This window comes from Hemicordylus capensis, chromosome 13, assembly GCF_027244095.1.
Source record: "Hemicordylus capensis ecotype Gifberg chromosome 13, rHemCap1.1.pri, whole genome shotgun sequence".
Classification (NCBI taxonomy): Eukaryota; Metazoa; Chordata; class Lepidosauria; order Squamata; family Cordylidae; genus Hemicordylus; species Hemicordylus capensis.
In genome coordinates, this window is record NC_069669.1 from 11,256,535 (window position 1) to 11,277,399 (window position 20,865).

A 20,865-nucleotide genomic window follows, 5' to 3' on the forward strand; every position below is an offset into this window, starting at 1 on the left:
AGCAAAACACTTCTTATTTGGGAATAACAATTACAACTTCACAACTCCGGACAAATCCCTAGATTCCAAATTCTGATCAAGATGCTTTTCACTGACCTAAGTCAGCTGCAGTTTATGTCAAACTAAGATCATGTGAACAAATCAACCCTGTATTGTAATAATGGAAGGCCGATATTCAGCACAGATTCGTAGAAAACAGGGAGATGGGATGCTGAGCCACATTATCCACAAATCTCTTCTGTTCATGTCTGGTGTTCATGATGGGCGAATTCCCCTTAGCTCAATCAGAACTGGCTCAATAGAGATGAGCTTTTTTTTTTCCAGGTTATGCTCAGAAAACCTGAGCATAACCTTGTCTGGTTGCCAAGATTTCTCTCCTGGCATGTCATGTCAGAACAGGTTTGTTCCATTTTTCTTTCACTCTTGGTCTTGTCAGAATGTCTAGGGACTGCTGAAATCCCTGGAGGTTTGCAAGTCAGCCTTCTGGGGATGTTTGCAGAGCACAGCTCTGACTAAGCTGTGATTAGTGTCTAGGACATGGACAAGAAAAAAATGCATGAAATTTTGAGGGTGCAAACTCACGAAGGCCCATGTGTAGAATCCCATTTAACACCCTGAGTCAGAGAATAGCTGGTGGGGGGCGGGAGGGATGATTTGGGGGGGGGGAAAGGGGTGATGCACAGTTCATAACACATCTGAGTATCACAAGCTAGACAAACGGATATTTCAGACTAGGTAATTATGAGCTTCTGTGACATCACTAGTTGGCACCAGGTAATGGGAAGCTTGGGCTGGAGCCCAGAGCACAAATCCACTCTCCCTGCTGCTGTCCTGATAAATGAGAGACCAGTAGGTAGGGAGGACTAAGGGTCATGGTGCTCTCACTGGGGGGGGGGGGGGGATGCATAGGTCTCTTGCTTGGAGGAGAAGCAAGAACTGCAAATAACCTGCCCCAGAGATCCACAAAAACCTGGATCTCCTCCTTGCTTTTAACGCGTGCCGATTGCTAAGCCCAGCTAAGCCCATTCTTCATTATAAGGTCCAGCAGACAATATCAACCCGCATCAACTCTAAGTGCAGCCCCCCAGCTAATTGTTTACTGGGCCTGTGTGAAGCTTCGGCCAAAGCTGAATTCTCTGCACAGCCCCCTGGCACCACGCGGAGGAGAACATTCCCACCGTGCAGTGCAGTGCCTCTGCCCAGGGCCAGGGGTGTGTGGGCCAGTGGGCTTCCCAGTGGCATCTGGTGGGCTACTGTGTGAAACAGGATGCTGGACTAGATGGGCCTTCTTGGGCCTGATCCAGCGGGGCCATTCTTATGTTCTTAAGGTTTTTTGCCAAAGTGGCCCCTATTTGAAAAATAGTGACGATCACTGCCTAAGCCAGTTTTAGTCAATCTGAGTGGAGTCCCTCTCCTCCTCCCTACATGTAGCTCCAATCAAATCATCATATACAGCGCAGATTTGAGAGAAAGAACAGCAGTTGCCCTAGCAACCAGCTGTGATATCTTAAGCATAGGATCACAACTTCATCCATTTGGTGTCAGGAGAGCTCAGAGCATTAAATTATTTTGTTGGCTCGGATTCTTGTGCAGAACGTCACTGCTTTCTGGCTTAACGTGGCATCATGGATGCTAGCAAATTCAGATCAAGTCACCTCTAAGATGTCTTTGCTAGGCTCGTGGCAACATTTCACACGCCTTGAGTCCCTGGGAGAATTCAGCTGTGCAGCAAAATTGATCAAAGAGCTTCAGATGGGGCATGCTATGCCTTGCTGAGGCCCTCCCCTGGTCATTCTCTGGCACTGAATTACAGTGAAAGGGATCCAAGACTCAGAGGCTATTCTCATGATCAGCAAAAATCGGGCTAGCCTCCGCTAACCTGATTTTTGCTGATCATGAGAACCACCAGGCTTGGCTGTGAGCCTGGTGGTTCTAGAGTGGGTAACCCACTCAAGTACCCCTCCCCTTAGCCTGGGTTTGTGGAGCGAGCGCTCTGCAAACCTGGGCTATCTGATCGTGAGTAGCTGTGGCGTGGCTCCGCGGTGTGGCTACTCATGAGTAGACCCCCGGAGGGGAGGTGAAAAGCTGCCTCCCGGCTCCAGGGGTCTCCTCAGTGTGCCCTGTGCACTTGCGCAGGGCATACTGGAGCTTCTGGGGGCTGCGCAGCCCCCGAGCTCCCCAGCCCCCACCGGCTCCGTCACAGAGCCGGCAATCATGTGGGTGGCTGATCCAGCCGTCCAGGGCTCCCTCCCCACTTGTGTGCGGGGAGAGCGGGCTTAGCTCGCTCTTCCCGCGCACTTGGAAAAACCGGGTCTCACTGATCGTGAGACCTGGTCCTCAAGCTTTCAATCAGTGGTCACATATAGAGGCTATTCACACGTGCATGCAAAACCAGGTGAAGGGAGCCCAGCCAGGTTTTGCACGCGTGTGTGAACCACAAGGATCAGGCCAATCCTAGTAGCACTACGGTAGCAAATCAGCCTAAGAAGCCTCCCTTCAAAACGAGGTTAGGAGAGAGAGTGCTCCTAACCTCATTTTCCTGCTCATCTGTCAGCCACAGCTGTTTGCAGCCGTGCCTTCCAAACTGCACAGAGCCTGGGTAAGGAAAGGGGGATCCCCATGATGTACTGCACACTCATGCGGGGCATTATGATATTATGGGGGCCCAGGATGACACATCCTGGCCCCTGGCCCTTCTGGCTGCCTGGCTGCACCAGCACAAGAGCAGCGGTTGTCAGCGGGGAAGGTAAGTCTAACCTGCCTTCCCCGCAACCTGCTCTGGAGCCCTTCTCACCAGTCATAAGAAAGGGCTCATAGAGTTGTTCTTCTGTGCCAAAAAGTGCACACGTCAATCTAATGCTGGAGGAGTTTATGCTCATTGGATTCCTTTCTTCTCACAAGCCCTAGCCTCCCAGCAGCAGGGAGCTATGGAGTATGACTCAGACATATGTTGTTGCCAGATTTGGCTTATTTTAATCCAAATTTTGGGTTACAGCCCATTTGACCCACAAGTATACCCCTTAGGTTCCGTGAGACCCACTTTTGACAAAACTGCGGGGATTGTGGGCTAAGCCTGCTCTCCCCACAGACGATCGGGGCAGTAGCCCTGGCCGGCCGGATTGGCCACCCACACGATTGCTGGCTCCGTGACAGAGCCGGCGGGGACTGGGGAGCTCGGGGTCACAAGGCCCCCGGAAGCCCCAGTATGCCCTGCCCGAGTGCTTAGGGCATACTGGGGAGACCCCAGGAGCTGGGGGGCAGCTTTTCACCTCCCCTCCGGGGATCTTCTTGTGAGTAGCCATGACACAATGCCGCGCCACAGCTACTCACAATCAGATAGCCCGGATTTGTGGAGCGCTCGCTCCGCAAACCCGGGCTAAAGGCAGGGGTACTTAGGTGGGTTACCCATCTAGGAACCACTGGGCTCACAGCCGAGCCCGGTGGTTCCCACGATCAGGAAGAATTGGGCTAGGCTTTCCTAGCCCAATTTTCCCCGATCGTGAGAATAGCCCCGCAACCTAGGGGGAACATCAAGCTCTTTGACAAACTAGGCCTGTTCATGCAATCATCGAAATCAAGGCAGGAGACATTCTGCCCTGGTTGTGTGAACTCACAAAACTCCCTCCAACCCAGGTTTCTCAAAGCAGGGTAGCCCAACGTTTGTACCCTGTTCATAACCAGGGTAGGAGAAGAGGAGAGCTCTCCTTCCTGGAGCTCCCTTTGCTCCTCTCTCTCCTGCTCCACCCAGGTGTTAATGAGAGCCACTCTGCCTGCAGGCTAGACATTCATTAGGTAGAGCTGTGCGGTTAACCATGCGTGCAGCTGTACCTGACAAATGGCCAGCCTGCAGGCAGCGCGACTCTCATTAACGCTTGAGTGGGGCGGGATGCAACTGAGAGGAGCAAACAGAGCTCCAGGAAGGGGATGCAGCTGTACCTCTTTTGCCCCCGCCCCCCAGCTTGTTAGGATGAGCCGCTCCTGAACTGGGGCCTTCCAAAACCTGGGTAAAAATCCAAGCAGGGAGATACACCACTGCCATCTCTAGCACTTAGAACCAATTCACAACCCCCCCTTTCCTCTGCCCATGCAATAAAGGGATTGCTTAATTGTATCTCCATTATGCTGGCCACAGCTGAAAGTTTATGGACAAATTGTGTTGTGACAGGACAGGGTGTTTATTGTAAGGAATGAGGTCTTTCCAGGTGAGCTGGATGTTCAGAGAATGATAGATTGTGTTGGTAAGCAGGGTTGTTATATTGCGGGGCCCCGGCTGAGCCATACGGGGGCCCTGCGCTTTAAGCACAGAAAATCTATTGGAGTCAGCAAGGCGGAGGGGGTGGCGGTTGTCACCGTGATCACATTCTAACTTTGGTGAGAAAGGATGAAATAGATCCCTGGCGTGCCATTACTGCAGGAGCCTTCTCTGTTAGTATTTATTGAGTAGCGTCAGGAGAAGTTGGTGTTTCAGCAGAGAATAGAGATGGAAAGATAGTTACTGATGGCGCAGTAAAGTCCGATAAAGCTTTCAATCTGTTCATTAAAGCGCCTCACAATTCCTCCTGGCAGGCAGGCAAAGCCATAATATGTAGAGAACTACGGCTCTTTGTTCATCCCTGGAGCATTTTAAATAATAATAAAATAAAAGCCGTTCAACTTCTCGAGTGTTTGGGAACTCTTATTTCCTGGTGTTATCTCCTCGTCCTCCTTTGTGTGGGGGCAGGCGGGGTGTGTGTGTGTTTGGGCCTTTTCCCCTTGAAGACGTTTAATGGGGTGTGATGCTCTGGCCACATTCGGATGTAGTGTGAAACCCTGGGTAGACGAAGCCAGGGGTGTAGCTATAATTGAGCAGATTGATTGTTTATTTATTTAGATTTATATGTCGCCCTACTCCCATAGGACTCAGGGCATCTTACAAGCAATAACATACAAAGCAACACAGTTCTATAAAATACAACATACATAACATCATACAGTACTCATTACAAGACATAATAACCATGGATTACCAGACCACTCTACGGTGGGTTCTGCCCCAGACAAATGAGTACTCTTGGGAGTGTGAAACCTGCTCCCAGACAATTGGCACTATGTGCCTGCAGCACAGAGGTGGAGGGACCGGGATGACACATCCTGGGCCCTGGAGATCCCACAATGCACTGCGCAAGTGGGGATACCGCCAGTGATGGGTGGGTGGCCATCACTGCTTCAGCCCAAGCAAAAAGCAACCGGCACTGACAGAAGAACAGAGAAACAGGGCTAGGGGGAGATTGCTCCTCTGACCTTGTTTAAGAGGTGGGCTCCATCAGTGGGTTTGCCACAGAGGCCCTGCTGGAAGCCACTTGCTTCCTGCTGGTTCTCACGGGCAGCCACGCCTGGGCTTAGTTGCCCTAGTCCTGTCTTGGCTGCTCATGAGAACAGTCTCAAGATTTGGTTCAGCACTGGGTTTAAGACTGATGTTGAAACAGGTGGTGATGAGTTTGGATTGTTCTACTTTCTCCTTTTTTCTTTCTCTTTGGCTTCTAAGCGGAAAGCCCAGTTTCACCTATCAAAAAGGAGTCATTCCCTCCCTCACACTTTTGAGTAAAAGCTTTTAGGATCTCTGAGCTTAATAATTCATAGTGGGTTTCTCTTTGTTCCAGGTAGAAGGTCCCTTGCTTGAAGTGCTGCATGCTAACGAGAATTGCTTATTATCACTAGAATTTTAAATTTGCAGCAGAGGAACCATTTGGGCACTGCCCTGGTATTCTTTTGCGCAATCTCTGGGGTGCAGCTATACTATGCCCCAAGGAACTGGCACAGCGAAACACTGAGTCTTGTTTCAACCTTAGCAATGAACTTTGTGGACTACGAAAACATCAGCTCGGTGTATTGTGGCAGTAGAAGAGGCAAACTCAATCTTGGGAATGATTGCAAAAGGGATTGGAAATAAAAGTGCCAGCATTGTAATGCCTTTATATCAATCCATGCTGCAGACACATTAGAACACTGTGTACAGTTCTGCTTACCCCGTTTCATGAAGGAGATTTGGAATTGCAAAAGGTCTATTCATTCCCGGGAGTTAGTTTCAGAAAGTGGAACATAGGAAACTGCCTTATACTGAGTCAGACCCTTGGTCCATCTAGCTTAGTATTGTCTTCACAGACTGGCAGTGGCTTCTCCAAGCTTGCAGGCAAGAGACTCTCACAGCCCTATCTTGGAGATGCTAGGGAGGGATCATGGAACCTTGGATGAAATATCTTACAATGCTCACACATGCAGTCTCCCATTCAAATGCAAACCAGGGTGGACCCTGCTTAGCAAATGGGACAATTTGTGATTGCTACCAATAGACTAGGAGGTGATTCTCACGAACAACCAAAAGCGGGCTAAGGGAGCCTAGCCCACTTTTAACGGGAGCCTAGCCCGCTCCGTTAACCACGTCTTTTTGCGCGTGTGTTGCTGCGGCGCAACACACGATATTTATTTTATTTTAATGATTCTTCCCCCACCATTCCCTGTTAAAAGCAGGCTCAAGGTGGCTCAGAATTCAAAACATTAAAAACATCAAATCCTGAAAATTTAAAATGCAATGCAAATAAAAATAATATTTAAAAAGATGAAAGTTTCACTGGTCTATTAAGATGAGCACCCAAAAGCCAGATGGAAAAAAGTGTTTGTCCACCGGCAGTAAGAGAGAGAGAGTACCTGACATATCTCCCTGAATTCCACAGATGTGTTGCCACCACTGAAAAGGCCCTGTCTGTGATTACCACCAAGAATATTCCAGTTAGAGGTAGGCCAAAGAGCCGGGTCTGAGACTGATTTAAGACAGTGCTTCTCAACATTTTTGGAGTCATGCACTGGTACATTCTCTGTGCGCAGTTTCCCGGACCAGCAGTTAGTAAAGAGGTCCTCTCCTCGTCTCCACCCCCAGGCACTCCCCCCACAAACAGTTTCGGGCCAGTGAGGGCTGCTGCCACTGGGAGTTCTAAGGAGCTCATTTCCAGGCAGCCCTTGCTTCTGGATAACATTCATTTCAAGGAAGCAAAATGAACGTTATTTAGCAGCGATGCCTACCTTGCTAGAATGAGCTCTGGAGAGCTCGCCCAGGGTCCGTGGTTCCTGCCCCCCACCCCCTTTGTGTGTGATGTCATGCAGAAAGGGGGTGGGGAGCCTGGGTGAGCTCTCCGGAGCAAATTTCTAGGCAGGCAGCCCTCGCTGATGGATAACGTTCATTCCTCAAAATGAATGTTATCCAGCAGCGAGGGCTGCCTGCTTAGAAATGAGCTCCGGAGAGCTCCCAGCAACCCTCGCCGGCCCAAAATTGGTGGGTTTTTTTGGGGGGGGGGTGTAAATTCCTCACGGACTGGCACTCAGTGCCTCATAGACCAGCACTGGTCTGTGAGGTGGTTGAGAAACACTGATCTAAGACATCAGGTGAGTTCATATAGGAGTGGGTTGTCCCTAAGATATTGGAAGCAAGCCCTACAGAATGTAAGTTATGCAAGGGAAAGTGTCAGTATTTATGACACTTATCTGGCTTGGAATGAAAGCTACATTTCTTCCTATTCAGTTAAATTGGATCTAGAATCCTCAAACAAAGGTTCCAAATTAACACTATTTATATGTGACAGTTGGGCAATTACCACCAACAGTAAGTACTTAATAAAACCAGAATTTACCTGGAATGGCCAACCTTATAGGGCAGATTCTCTTTACACTTGAAAGGCATAATTAAATATTTGTTCCAGTTTATTGAGAACCATGACTAAGGCAAGGATTCATTAATTAAACCTAACAGTTTATAAATTGAGGTGGATGGATTGGACAAAGTCAATAGGGTCTCATTGGTGTGTAATTGCGCTGAGAAACTCTCCCTTTAATTCTCATTACAGTTATATTTAATTTCGATCTAAGTTATGCAATGAAAGTGGGGTCTAGCATTCTTAAACAAGAAAGGTGACAGTGTTCACCCCTGCCATGAACCTGGACTAAAAGGGAATAATTCAGAATCAAGTTCGAACCCAGGATCTTCTTACTGTCAGGTCCAGTGGCTGTGTCCATTGACCCCAAGTATGGCTTCCTGACTCCCTTTTTCATTAGGCCTGAGCTGTCAGGAAGCTGAACCATGGGCTGTGGTCACTAGGAGGCACAAGCCCAAAGCCCAGACTGTGAGAGCCAGAGACACACCAGAGAGTCATGATCTGCCCTGTTTAAGGGCCATGGTTACATAGAAGCATAGGAAGGAACTCCATACGGCTATCCCCTGCTAACAAAGAGCAAAGAGGTACCTTTTAAAAGTGGCAATTCTCTTGACTGAGCAGGGGGAGAGCAACTGGCCTTATACATCCCCAGCACAGCATCCCTCCAGTGGCTGTTGCTGGTGTCTGTCTTACGTTTCTTTTTTAGATTGTGAGCCCATTTATCTACTTATTCATTCATTCATTCATTCATTCAATTTCTATACCTCCCTTCCAAAACTGTATTATTTATTTATTTATATCTATGTACACCACTTTGGGAACTTCTGGTGAAAAGCGGAATATAAATATTCTTCGTATTTGTATTCGTATACTGAGTCAGACCATTGGTCCATCTCGCTCAGTAGATGAAGACCCATGCTAGACCCCTGCTAACTGAGCAAAGAGACACCTTTTAAAGTGGCGATTCTCTTATATTGAGCAGGGGGAGAGCAACTGGCCCTATCTACCCCCAGCACAGCATCCCTCCAGTGGCTGTTGCTGGTATCTGCCTTATGTTTCTTTTGGGGACAAGAGACCATCTTATTTATATACAAGTAATTTTTAGCCCATTGAATAACGGGAGCTAGGAAGGGAAGGGGCTGAAAACCGCCCTCCCAGCTGCCCGACTCCCCCCCCAAAGGAATAAGGGCCGCCGCCGCCGCCGAAAACCGCCCTCCCGCCCTCCCAGCTGCCCGAGCCCTACTCACCCGAGTCAGCCCGCAAGAGCCGGGCGAAGTGAAAGCATGCTTTCAAAAGGTACAGAGAGTTGCTCGCGAACAGAGCTCCTCTCTGTGCTAAGCCTCGGCCAGTGTCCCCCGCCGCCGCTTACCCGGCTTCTTTGGGCGGCCGCTTATGGCCACCCAAGATGGCCGCCGGGTGTTGGTGGTCGTGTCTCCCTGTCTCTGTTCTGGGCATGCGCTTCGCGCATGCCCAGAACCGCCGAGGAAGGCACGAACACACGCTTGGTGTCCGTCCACGGACGGACACCAAGCATTTTATTAGAGAGGATTATTTATTTTTCTATGTAAATTGCTTTGATAACTTTGGTTGAAGAGTGGCATATACATATGCATAGTAGCAGTAGCAGCAGTATTGCCTGGCAGCAACTCTCCAGGGTTTCAGGCTCAGGGGTCCTTGTTAGCCATATCTGGAGATACTGCTGGGGACTCGACGTGGAACCTCCTGCATGCAACGTACTAGATGCACGTACTAGTCCCACTGGGACTAAGGTGCCAACTGCTGGCTCCTGGTAGTGCTGATCTGAGAAAACTTCCTTACAAATCTCTAGGATTTGGATGAGACAGACATAAAACTGTGAGTGGGCACTTGGAAGCAAGCGTCCATACTGCCAAATGCATTTTGACAAGGCTGAATCTGAAAATCTGACTCAATAGACTGTTCTGGCTCAGCTCTTGTGTTGACCAACTAAGGGAATTACAGGGAAGCGACATTATGATACTGCAAATGAAAATGCCTCCTCCTCCCAAGATGATCCTGTCAAATGCCTTGCGTATGCCTAATGACATTATGACTTGCAGTTCTTTCGAAAACACTGCAAAGAAGACATCTTAAATTAAGCTGATTTGATCAGAGCCATATCATTTAGAGATAAACCAAGTCCAATCTGACTGGCTGGCTGTAGACATAATATCTCTTAATCTAACTTTCAAAACTGTTGACAAGATTTTGGGATCCATAGATATCAGAGAAACAAGTCTATAGCTTACATTCTGTTAGTTTGGAACATTTCTCTACTGACCCATAGGCAAATCTCTGGGTGGTGTATAATCTAAAGCATGACAAATAACACAAATAACACAATTACGAGGGTGCCCCCAAAGTGGGATAAATGCTTGCTTGATGCTTGAAGGCTCACCAATGTACTGCATACTTGGTTTAAGCTCCAGGGGTCTCCTGGCCCCAAGCTTCCCTGCTCCAACCCTGCTACCAACAGAAGCCCACAATCATCTGAGTGGCCGATCCAGGCATCCAGCAACAGAGAGAGCTCGTCTTGTGATAGCAAGCATGGCTTGTCCCCTTAGCTAAGCAATGTCCACCCTGGTTGCATATGAATGGGAGACTTGATGTGTGAACACTGGAAGATATTCCCCCTTATGGGGATGGAGCCACTCTGGGAAGAGCATCCAGGTTCCAAGTTCCCTCCCTGGCCGCATCTCCAAGATCGGGCTGAGAGAGATTCCTGCCTGCAGCCTTGGAGAAGCCACTGCCAGTTTGTGAAGACAATACTGAGCAAGATGGACCTATGTTCTGACTCTGTATATGGCAGCTTCCTATGTTCTTATGATGGGATCATCAGGTGTGGTGGGGGAGGCAAGCTTTTCACGGCTTCCTCCCCTTGCCCCATCCAAGCCCATTCTCCCGTCATGAGAATGGGCCCCAGGGCTGCACAACTTTGACCCTCCAGCTGTCTTTGGACTATAGCTCCCATCATCCCCAGCCACAGTGGCCAACAGTCAAGGATTATGTCCCCTGCTAGCTGAGCAAACAGGCCCCCTTTTAAAGTTCTGATTCTCTTTACTGAGCAAGGGGAGAGCAACTGCCCTTATCCATCGTCTGCTGTGGCTTCCGCTGGTGTCTACCTTATGTTTCTTTTTAAGATTGTGAGCCCTTTGGGGGCAGGGAGCTAGCTCATTTATTTATGTATATCTATGTAGACCGCTTTGTGAACTTGTGTTGAAATATTCATCATATTCGTATTATGGGAATTTCAGTGCAACATCTGCAGGAGGGCCGAAGTTGTGGAGACTTGTGCAGTTAGATTTCAACCTCATGATATTTCACTGGACAACATCTTAGCCTGAAGTTCAGTTACAACAGGTCAATTCATATTTGGAAAGGACTCCTGAATTGGGCTCAGTGTCTATGAACTTTCTGCGACATGAGAACAACTCTCTGCCCATGGCTATTGGGAGAGGATGAGATGCATAGGCTTTGATTAATGTCAGCCACCGTGATCTGAACAGACATATAAAAGCAAGGAAGCCTCAGTATATGCCTGGGTTACACAATTCAGTTTCCCACCCCCCTGCTTTCCCTCAGATCATTACACATCTCGATCTGTTTCTAGCTGAAAGAACCAAAACACCACCACAGTATTTTCTGCCTCACGTTGCTCCGTTTTCCTCTCTTTTGCAGCTTGAAAGTCTGTACTTCTATTATTTAGTCCTTGCAATTCAATAAAAGCTGGTGATAATTGTATTTTTCTCTGCCCTCCTGCCACTTCACCTCCATTCAAGAAGAGCTATGTAGAAAGAAATCTCTGTAACTCTTCCATGCTAGTACACGTCCAATGGAGCCTCTGATACAAATAATAAATCACTCCACTACTTGTAAACTTAAATGTAACCACCACTATTCTCTACGTTCTGAATCAATTGGTCAAATATTCCATTCTCCTCTACTAAGTGTAAAAAAAACCACCCCCCCAAAACAAAAAAACCCCTACTACCAACCATCCCTGTGGGACAGATTCTGAAGCTATTCCCATAATCAGGTGAAATTGGGCTAGGGGAACCTAGCCCAATTTCGCCTGACCATGAGAACCATGGTCCCTGGTTTTTGGAGGAAATGTTCTTACCCCACTGAAGTGCCTCTCTCAGGGCTGCAGGGCTGCACAGTTTTGGCATCCAACATCTGCAGGTTGGACTGCAACTCCCATAATGCCTATCGGTCGCTGTGACTAGGGATGATGGGAGCTGTAGTCCAAAGGGGGACTCCGGAGGTCCGGAGTTGTGCAGAGGTGGCCTAGTTTCTCCTTGGATAATCAAAACCTGAGAATATTCAGTTCAGCTCTAGGCAAGATAAATGTCACCAGATTCAAGTCATACAGCACCTTTGGCAGTTGATACAAGGGAAGTGGGGCTGTGCTGCTTGGAGTTCAGCAGGGCTTAACTGCCGTCATGAGAAATAATTGCTGTTTTAAAAACAGAGCAGGGATCTTGAGCCCTTTCCCACTGCACGTCGAGACTCCTGGGAGTTAAAACTGATATGCTAATGCTTTCATTTTCAACTATTACTCCCCATGCAGGGCATTACACCTGATTTGGCAGCCATCCGCCCTTCCTTCATGGCTTTGGATCCCATTTGCAGAAGAGGTGGAATAGGTTAGGTTGCTAATATAACACAGTGAGCTTTTCACAGCACACCCTGGCCTAATTCACCTTGGGCCGAGAAAGAGCAAGGACAGAGATGAGACCAGATTATTTAAGTGCACATTAAGAAGCGGATGCTTTATTTCGAGAGCATCTCACGTCCATCTACATCAGGGCTGAACAGCTTCAACCCTCCAGCTGTTGCTGAACTACAACTCTCATCATCCCTGATGATTGGCTGCTGTGGTTAAGGACACTGGGAGTTGTAGTCCACCACAGCTGTATGGCTGAAATTGTACACCTCTGATCTACAAGGATGTTGATGTCCTGTCTGTGGCAAGGATAGGCAAACAGTTCAGCACTGAGATAACTACCCCTGCCTTTCCCATCATTACCTAGCAAATGCTAGGTTGTTCTAGATAATTTGTGTCATCCAAAGCTGCCTGGAGCTGAGAAGTGACCACTCACTCAATCACCTTGCCCAGCCAAGGAAGAGTAGAGACAGTTCTGTAATTAGCCAATTCTGAGGGGTCCAATGCAGGTTTCTTTAGATAAGGTCTAATAATAGCCTCCTTAAGACAAGGAGGCATCCTTCCCTCCCCCAGAGAAGCATTTATGATATTTACCAGACCATCTCTAATAATGTGGCTGCCAGATGAAATGAGCCAAGTTGGGCAAGGATCAAGAGAGCAGGTGGTGGGACGTACAGTCCGAAGCAGTTTGTCCACATCTTCAGGAGTAACAAACTGAAAATGATCCAATTCAATCCTAAAGAGGAGTTGCTGGACATCTCTATAGCAGACTCTGCAATAACTGTGGAGTCTAGTTGGATTTTTATCTGCAAAAAAGTTATTAAAGACATCACGGCGAGTGACAGATGGTTCCAAATTCAAATTCAAGATGGAGGGGGCATGAACTAGCCCCCTCACAACCCTAGACAACTCAGCTGGATGTGAATTTGTGGAAGCAATGTGGGAAGAAAAGAACAGCTTCTTTGCCACCCGCACTGGCAGAGCATAGATCTCCAAATGTGCTCTGTGTTGCAATCTGTCGGATTTGCACTGAGTCTTCCTCCACTTGTGCTCTAGTTGTCTACCTCACCCCTTCAGCTCCTGTAGTTCTTCTGAGTACCACAGGGCTGACTTTAAAGCAGGTCAGAGAGGACGCTTAGGAGCGATTGTGTCTTCCGCTCTAGTAAGTTCATTATTCCACATTTGCACCAGAGCATCAACAGAATCACTAGCAGAGCCAGCTGGAAACCCTTCCAAGGCTTCATGGAATCCTACTGGATCCAAAAACCCCGCCTCCCTATCTCTGTATGACCCAAGACCCATGCCTGTACCAGGCTCAGTAATTACAGGACAGCAACAGTGTAATTAGCAGGAGGATACCTTCCAGGTAGGGATGTGCACGGAACCGGTTCGAAGAACCAGCAGTTCTGCCGGTTCGAAGGCGGCAGGGGTCTCCCTTTAAGAGTTGGGGGAGGGTACACTTACCCCTCCTTCCGCTTTCCCCCCATCAGCATCGGTTTTTTAAGCAGCCAATCGGGGCAGCAGAGTACCTCCCTGCCGCCCCGTTGACGTCCTTTCCAGATATGACCGGAAGTTGCTGACACGCCTGTGCACGCAGGAGCATCAGCAAGTTCCGGTCATATTCAGAAAAGGAGGGCAACGGGGCGGCAGGGAGATACTCTGCCGTCCCGATGGGCTGCTTGAAAAACCGACGCTGGAGGGATGGGATGTTCACGAACCCACTTCTTGACATCTTCTGCCAAGTGCCACCCTAGTAATTCTGTCCCGACACTGTGGTGCCTTCACATCTTCTCATCGGTAGGGTTGAAGATCGGGGGGTGCAGGGCTCAGAGATGGCTGGTAACATCCAAGTGGCCAAGTTAACATAGGAACCTAGGGAGCTGACTTATACTGAGTCAGACCACTGGTCCATCTAGCTCAGTATTGTCAACCCAGACTGGCAGCGGCATCTCCAAGGCTGCAGGCAGGAATCTCTCTCAGCCCTTCCGTGGAGATACCAGGGAGGGAACCTGGGACCTTCTGCATTTGAGCATGCAGATGCTCTTCCCAGAGCGGCCCCATCCCCTAAGGGGAATATCTTACAGTGCTTGCACATGTAGTCTTCCAGTGGAAACCAGGGCAAACCCTGCTTAGCAAAGGGGGACAATTCATGCTTGCTATCACAAGACCAGGTCTCCTGGTTATTTTACATTCCTGCAACTTCTTATTTAGGACACAGAGAGAACATTTGTTGTTGTTACTGGAATATTAGTGTCTTTGGTGTTTTGATTTGACTCTCCATTTGTTATCTCTGCTAACTATAATAAGAGCTTTAAAATGGTGTCCTTGCAGAAAGCTTCCAAAATAGGATCTAGATAAGATAAGTGTTCTGAAACATCTGTTTTTATAGCACACACCTGAATTCTCTCAGGTCAGTAACTGATTGGTGGTAACTAAGAAACTGTCTCTGAATCCCTAGAGGTGTTTGGGGTTTGCTGGCTGCATCTGGGCTGAGTTTTCTGCTGAGCCATTCCACGCTTTGTCCCACATGTTCATCTGTCATGCCAAACTCTCTCCTTCAGAGGATCAAGATTAATAAGCACTGCACACAGGGAAGTCATTCACACAATCGAAAACTGTGTTCTATCCAGGTTTGGGAACTGTGTGTACTCCCAATTTTTGATGTGTGTAAGCAAGGTTAGAGGAAAACCTGGGTAGCTTTTTCTCCTACCTTGCTTCCACACAATCACTTCTACCCAGGTTTTCCTCTAACCTTGCTTCCACACAATCAAAAATTGGGAGTACACACAGCTCCCAAACCTGGGTAGAACACAGTTTTTGATTGTGTGAATGACCTGTGTTGGAAGTTGGTTGAAATGCATCCAAATGTAAGGAGGAACAAGCAGCAAAAGCAACGTAGGACCTTTTACTGGGATAGGCTGTTGGTCCATCTAGCAGAGTGGCCTAGTGCCTGCAATAATTCAAATCTCGGCTTAATGTGGCTTACCAGTATTCACGTGATTGTGTGAATCCATGCTGATGTGGAAATCTCAGATTCATCATGGCTCATAAATCAGCTTGTAGTGTTTTCACACAACCACACTAATGCTGCTTGTCGTAGCAAGCATGGATTGTCCCCTTTGCTAAGCAGAGTGTGCCTTGGCTTTCATTTGAATGGGCTACTACACATGGGAGCACTGTAGGGCCGCTCTGGGGAGAGCACCTGCCCGCTTGCATGCAGGAGGTTCCAAGCTCTCTCCTGTGCATCTCCAGACAGGACTGAGAGAGACTCCTGCCTATAACCTTGGAGAAGCCACTGCCAGTCTGTGTAGACCAGGGATTCTCAACGTTGGGTCCCCAGATGTTATTGGACTTCAACTCCCATCATCCCCAACCAAAGGCCACTGGGGCTGGGGATTATGGGAGCTGAAGCCCAATAATATCTGGGGACCCAACACTGAGAATCCCTGGTGTAGAGACAATGTTGAACTAGATGGACCAAAGGTATGACTTGGTAGTGAACTTCCTATGTCCCTATCTCTCTGCAACAGCGAATACGCAGGCTTAGCTCCACGTAGGGTGTGTGGGGAAGAGCTGCAGAGATTCTCATCATCCCTAATCACAGCTTAAACATTTATGCAGAAGTACCATTTGCTTCGAGTGAGATGAGTATGTTGCATGAAAATGAGACTACGTTCATGCGTAGGCTTTTAGCACTGCAAGCAATGAAGAAATGGCACATGCTTTCCCAGCCATCCAACAGTGGAACAGTTAGATAATTAAGATGCATATGGCACATGGCATTAAGCAGCCATTTGTGCTCTGTTAATTACGATTTCATCAATCTCATATTTTATTCCTGCTAAATGAGGAGATCAGTGTTAATTTCGAGTGGGTTTTTCTCTGTTCCTTCTTGAAGGGAATAGACAGATATGATGAATGTAATTTCTCAAGCCTAGCTTTGACGCAACTATTGAGGCAAACGGTCTTGACATAAACTTGACATTCTGCTTTAATGGGCCAAGTCTCATTTTCTGCAAGCCCTCCGGTGTGTGGTGGGTGACCTTAGGCCTCTCAACCTGATGTATTTTGCATCAGGATAAAATGAAAAACAAAAAACAAAACCTGAATTCCTTAGAGAAAGAAATGCATAACTTTGGCCCTCCAGACATTTTTGGACTACAACTCCCACCATCCACTGTCATCATCATCACCATCCCATCATCACAGCCAATAGTAGGGGATGATGGGAGTTGTAGACCAACATCTGTAGGAGGGCCAAAGTTGTGCGTAGGGGAAGCATTGTATCCTAACACTGAGGTCATTCACACAATTGAAAACTGTGTTCTACCCAGGTTTGGGAGCTGTGTGTACTCCCAATTTTTGATTGTGGGGAAGCAAGGTTAGAGGAAAACTTGGGTAGAAGTGATTGTATGGAAGCAAGGTAGGAGAAAAAGCTACCCAGGTTTTCCTCTAACCTTGCTTCCAGAAAATCAAAAATTGGGAGTACACACAGTTCCCAAACCTGGATAGAACACAGTTTTTGATTGTGTGAATGACCTCTTTATATATAAATAACAGGCTGGCTTTAATGAGAGGCTTAACAAAAACCCCTTATAAGGCAACTAGTGTCACATCGTGGTTATGAGACAGTGCTATGAGCCAGGATCTCATCTCTGCTAGGAACTCTCTTAGGCAGGTATTTGCTAGAAACATAGGAAGCTGCCTTCTACTGAGTCAGACCATTGGCTTATCTAACTCAGTATTGTCTGTCTGCCCAGACTGACAGAGGCTTCTCCAAGGTTGCAGGCAGGAGTCTTTCTCCGCCCTATCTTAGAGATGCTGCCAGGGAGGGAACCTTGGACCTTCTGCACGCAAGCAGGTAGGTGCTCTTCCCAGAGCAGCCCCATCCCCTAAGGGGAATATGTTACAGTGCTCACATGCAGTCTCCCATTCAAAGGCAAACCAGGGTGGGTCCTGCTTAGCAAGGGGCAAATTGATGCTTGCTACCACAAAACTAGATATCCTCAGATAATTTGGCAATGGGAGAGGATAGGCAGGTGAGGGGCCTTGGGCAGCTCCTATTTTCGAGGGGGCCCAGGGGGTGGCTCGTGTTCTTTGAACATGTCCACCCAATTACAGTCACACCCCTAATTTTTATCAGGAATCAAGCACTTTTATATTACAGAATAGATTAATGTGCTCTCAGTTTCTTCCTTGATCTTGATGTTTGTTTTACATGGCTTGCTAAATCAAATAAAACACTTTCCAAACCCCTTTCAGTATCTTTTAAAACAGCTATTTGGCCTTGAACATCAAAGTCTGTTGTGGCAACTGCAAAGGCTTATGTAAGGATTGGGGTGTGTGTGTGTGTGTGTGTGTGTGTGTTTTGAAGTCCAACTTCATGCCAGCATTACAAATGAACATTTGCAGATTGTTCATGAATAAAATATGTGTTTGTACTGCCATGTTGGCTGCAATTCGACTCATTTTGAAAAGTACATATTTGAAAATAAATGCCAGCCAAGGAAGGCGACTTTGATGGCTCCACTTTGCCTCTGTCTTTTCAAGTCGTAAAGAGGATGGCCATAAACCGAAGGCATGTTGCAAAAATTGGTCCAAGAAGGGAGGATGCATTTGCCAATGAAGTGCTTGTGGGTAGGGCTCGGCTGTAGCTCAGTGGTTGAGTGCCTGCCTTGAATGGAGAAAAATCCAGATTCTGCGAGGTTGTTCACCCAACTAAACAGGGAGGTGAGAACCTACCTGCTCCCTTCCACATGGTCGGAGCCTCCAACAGGCTCTGTTGCCCACGCTTCGATATGAGCAGCATGGTGCCAAGTCCAGTGGTGATTGGGGTGGGTGGGCAGTGGCGGGAAAGCAAGCTGGAGCTGACAGCTACCCCACAATGCACTGTACAAGCAGTGTGGTGCATTGGGAAAGTTCCATGCTGGGTGGCCACTCCTTCCTCGTGGCTCTATCATCAAGAAAGATGTCTGCTGGAAGACCGTGAATAGCTGCTGGCAGCCCGGCAGCCCAGACAACAAGCAAGTGAGGTAGATGGCACATGCTTGCCTTCCTCCCTCACTTCACACCCAGGTAGCCGATCAGGAGTGATGGGGTCGGAAGCATTCCTGGGGCCCCAGATGACCAGCCCTACTTTGACGGGACAGGGCTAGCCCAGGCAGGGCTGGTTGTAAGAATGGGCTCACTCTGTGATATCTCTAGGTAGAGTTGGGAATGTCTGTGTCTTACATCCTGGAAAGCCACTGCCAGTCTGAGTAGGCTGTACTGAGCTTGATGGACCAGTGGTCTGACTCAGCATAATGCAGCTTCCTATGTTCTTGTTGGTGGGGCAGGTGGGGCTCTCGCTCAGTGGTAGAGTATTTGTTGGCAGGCAGAAGGCCCCAGGTTCAATCCTTGCCAGGATCTCCATGTGGGGCCGAGAGAGATTCCTGCCTGAAACCTTGGAGTGCTGCTGCCAGTCAGTGTAGACAATACTGAGCGAAATGGACCAAAGGTCTGACTCACAGGCAGTTTTAATTTCTACTTTAAAAAAAATAACTGACAGAAGAAGGCAGCTTTAACTGACAGACTCACAGACAGCTTTAACAAGTGGGCTTTAATTTTGGGACTTGGGGGTGAAACGGGTCTATCTATCTATCTATCTATCTATCTATCTATCTATCTATCTATCTATCTATCTATCTATCTTTACACTTATATCCCGCTCTTCCTCCGAGGATCTCAGAGTGGTGTACATGGTTATTTTTATCCTCACAACAACCCTTTGAGGTAGGTTAGGCTGAGAGTTTCATGACTGGCCCAGGGTCACCCACTGAGTTTCATGGTTGAATGGGGATTTGAACACGAGTCTTCCCAGTCCTAGTCCAAGACTCGAACCACTGACCTATGATGGCTGTACTGTTGACTTACTGTGCTACTTCCGCTTCTGTTTCTCCAGTGGTGGTTAGAACAGTATTGCTTTCCCCAGCGGCTGCCAACTGCCATGTACTTCCCTCTAGAAACCTCCTCACTGTGAAACTTCAGCATGAGGTAGCATCACATAAAGTAGATTAGGGGGGTGGGGAGATGGCCACTGAAGGCCAGAGGCCACCAGCCAGAGCACTGCCATTGCCACCAGAGGAAAAAATCTCTAATTTTTTCCAGATGTATGCGGAATGAGTTTTGTTCTGGGTGGCAGTATCAAGGCAGTGTGTGTGCACATGCATTCAGAGTGGGGCCTTCCTGATTCAATTTAAAGTCCTGGTTCTTACCTTCAAAGCATTGTGGGGCTTGGTGCCTGTTTACCTACAGAACCACCTCTCCCACCCAGTTACATCCCAACCTATTAGATCATCTCAGATGGCCCTTTTGTCAGTCCCTGATTTTTGAGAGGTTCGGGTTCTAGGACCCGCGAAAGGGCATTTTCGGTTGCTACCCCACTTCTCTGGAACTCTCTCCCCCTTCAGATTTGTCTAACCCCTTCCTTACTGATCTTCAAATCTCTATTGAAGACTTTTCTTTTTCACCAGGCTTTTGCCCTGTAGTTTACTTTATTTGTTTTCCGCTAGCTACTTTAGTTTTTAATTTAGAATGCAATCTTTAATGTTGCCTTATTTACATGTTTTTGTACACCGCCCGGAGTCTTTGGAGTGGGCAGTATATTAATTGTTTCAAATAAATAAATAAATAAATAAATAAATTCAACCTGAGCGGGATCTAAATTAACTGAGTGGATATTTTTTTAAAAAAACTTTTGAGCGTGCACACATGCACTCACCTAGAGATGTACATATCAGGCGGTATAAAAATATGATAGATAGATAGATAGATAGATAGATAGATAGCACTGCACCAGACGTAAGGTTCCCATTTAATGTCCCCACTCTTAAAAAGAACACTGAAGCAGGGAGCAGAAGTGTGTCTGTGTGGCAATGGGACATTTGCGGCCTTCCCTATTAGTGTGACATCACTGAAGGCAAATGAAGTCAATGGGCAGTGAGCGTCACCTGAATGGAAAAGTAAACAGTTTTAGGTTTAACCCTGACCATAACCAGGGCCCCAAATTGGGCCACTCTTCCCTACCATCTCGCAGTCAGAATATGCTGAGCAAATTTGCTCAGCTTATATAGCAATCAAAAAGAGATATTCTAATGAACCAGGGTGTCTAAAATTGTCAGGGTGCCCATTAAAATTAGCTCAATTCTTTATCAAATCACACTTCCAATTTATTACTCATCCTATAGGCTGGAATGTACTTTAATTCCTCTTTATCCAATTAAAGTGCTTTAAGCCTCAATGGTCGCTGTAACCCATCTTAATTGTTTTAATCCTTTAGAAGCACTCGAAAATCTCTTTCATTCCATTCCAGTAGTTAAATTGTCCTTGTTCAAGAGGTGTAAAGAGCCAATGAAAGTACAGTTGAAATAATACACAGTGCACTTTATCAGCATGGAGGAATTCTTTGATCAAACGTTCTCTCTTTCTCAGTGTTCTACAAAGAGTAGAGTGAGCAAAACT

The 20,865-nt window shown here is 47.5% G+C and overlaps 1 protein-coding gene across 12 annotated transcripts in view; it reads left to right on the top strand.

Annotated features, from left to right (window-relative positions):
• RBFOX1 (RNA binding fox-1 homolog 1) overlaps positions 1–20,865 on the top strand; it is a 1,664,339-nt gene that overhangs the window by 73,698 nt on the left and 1,569,776 nt on the right. The gene's annotated exons all lie outside the window — the stretch shown is intronic.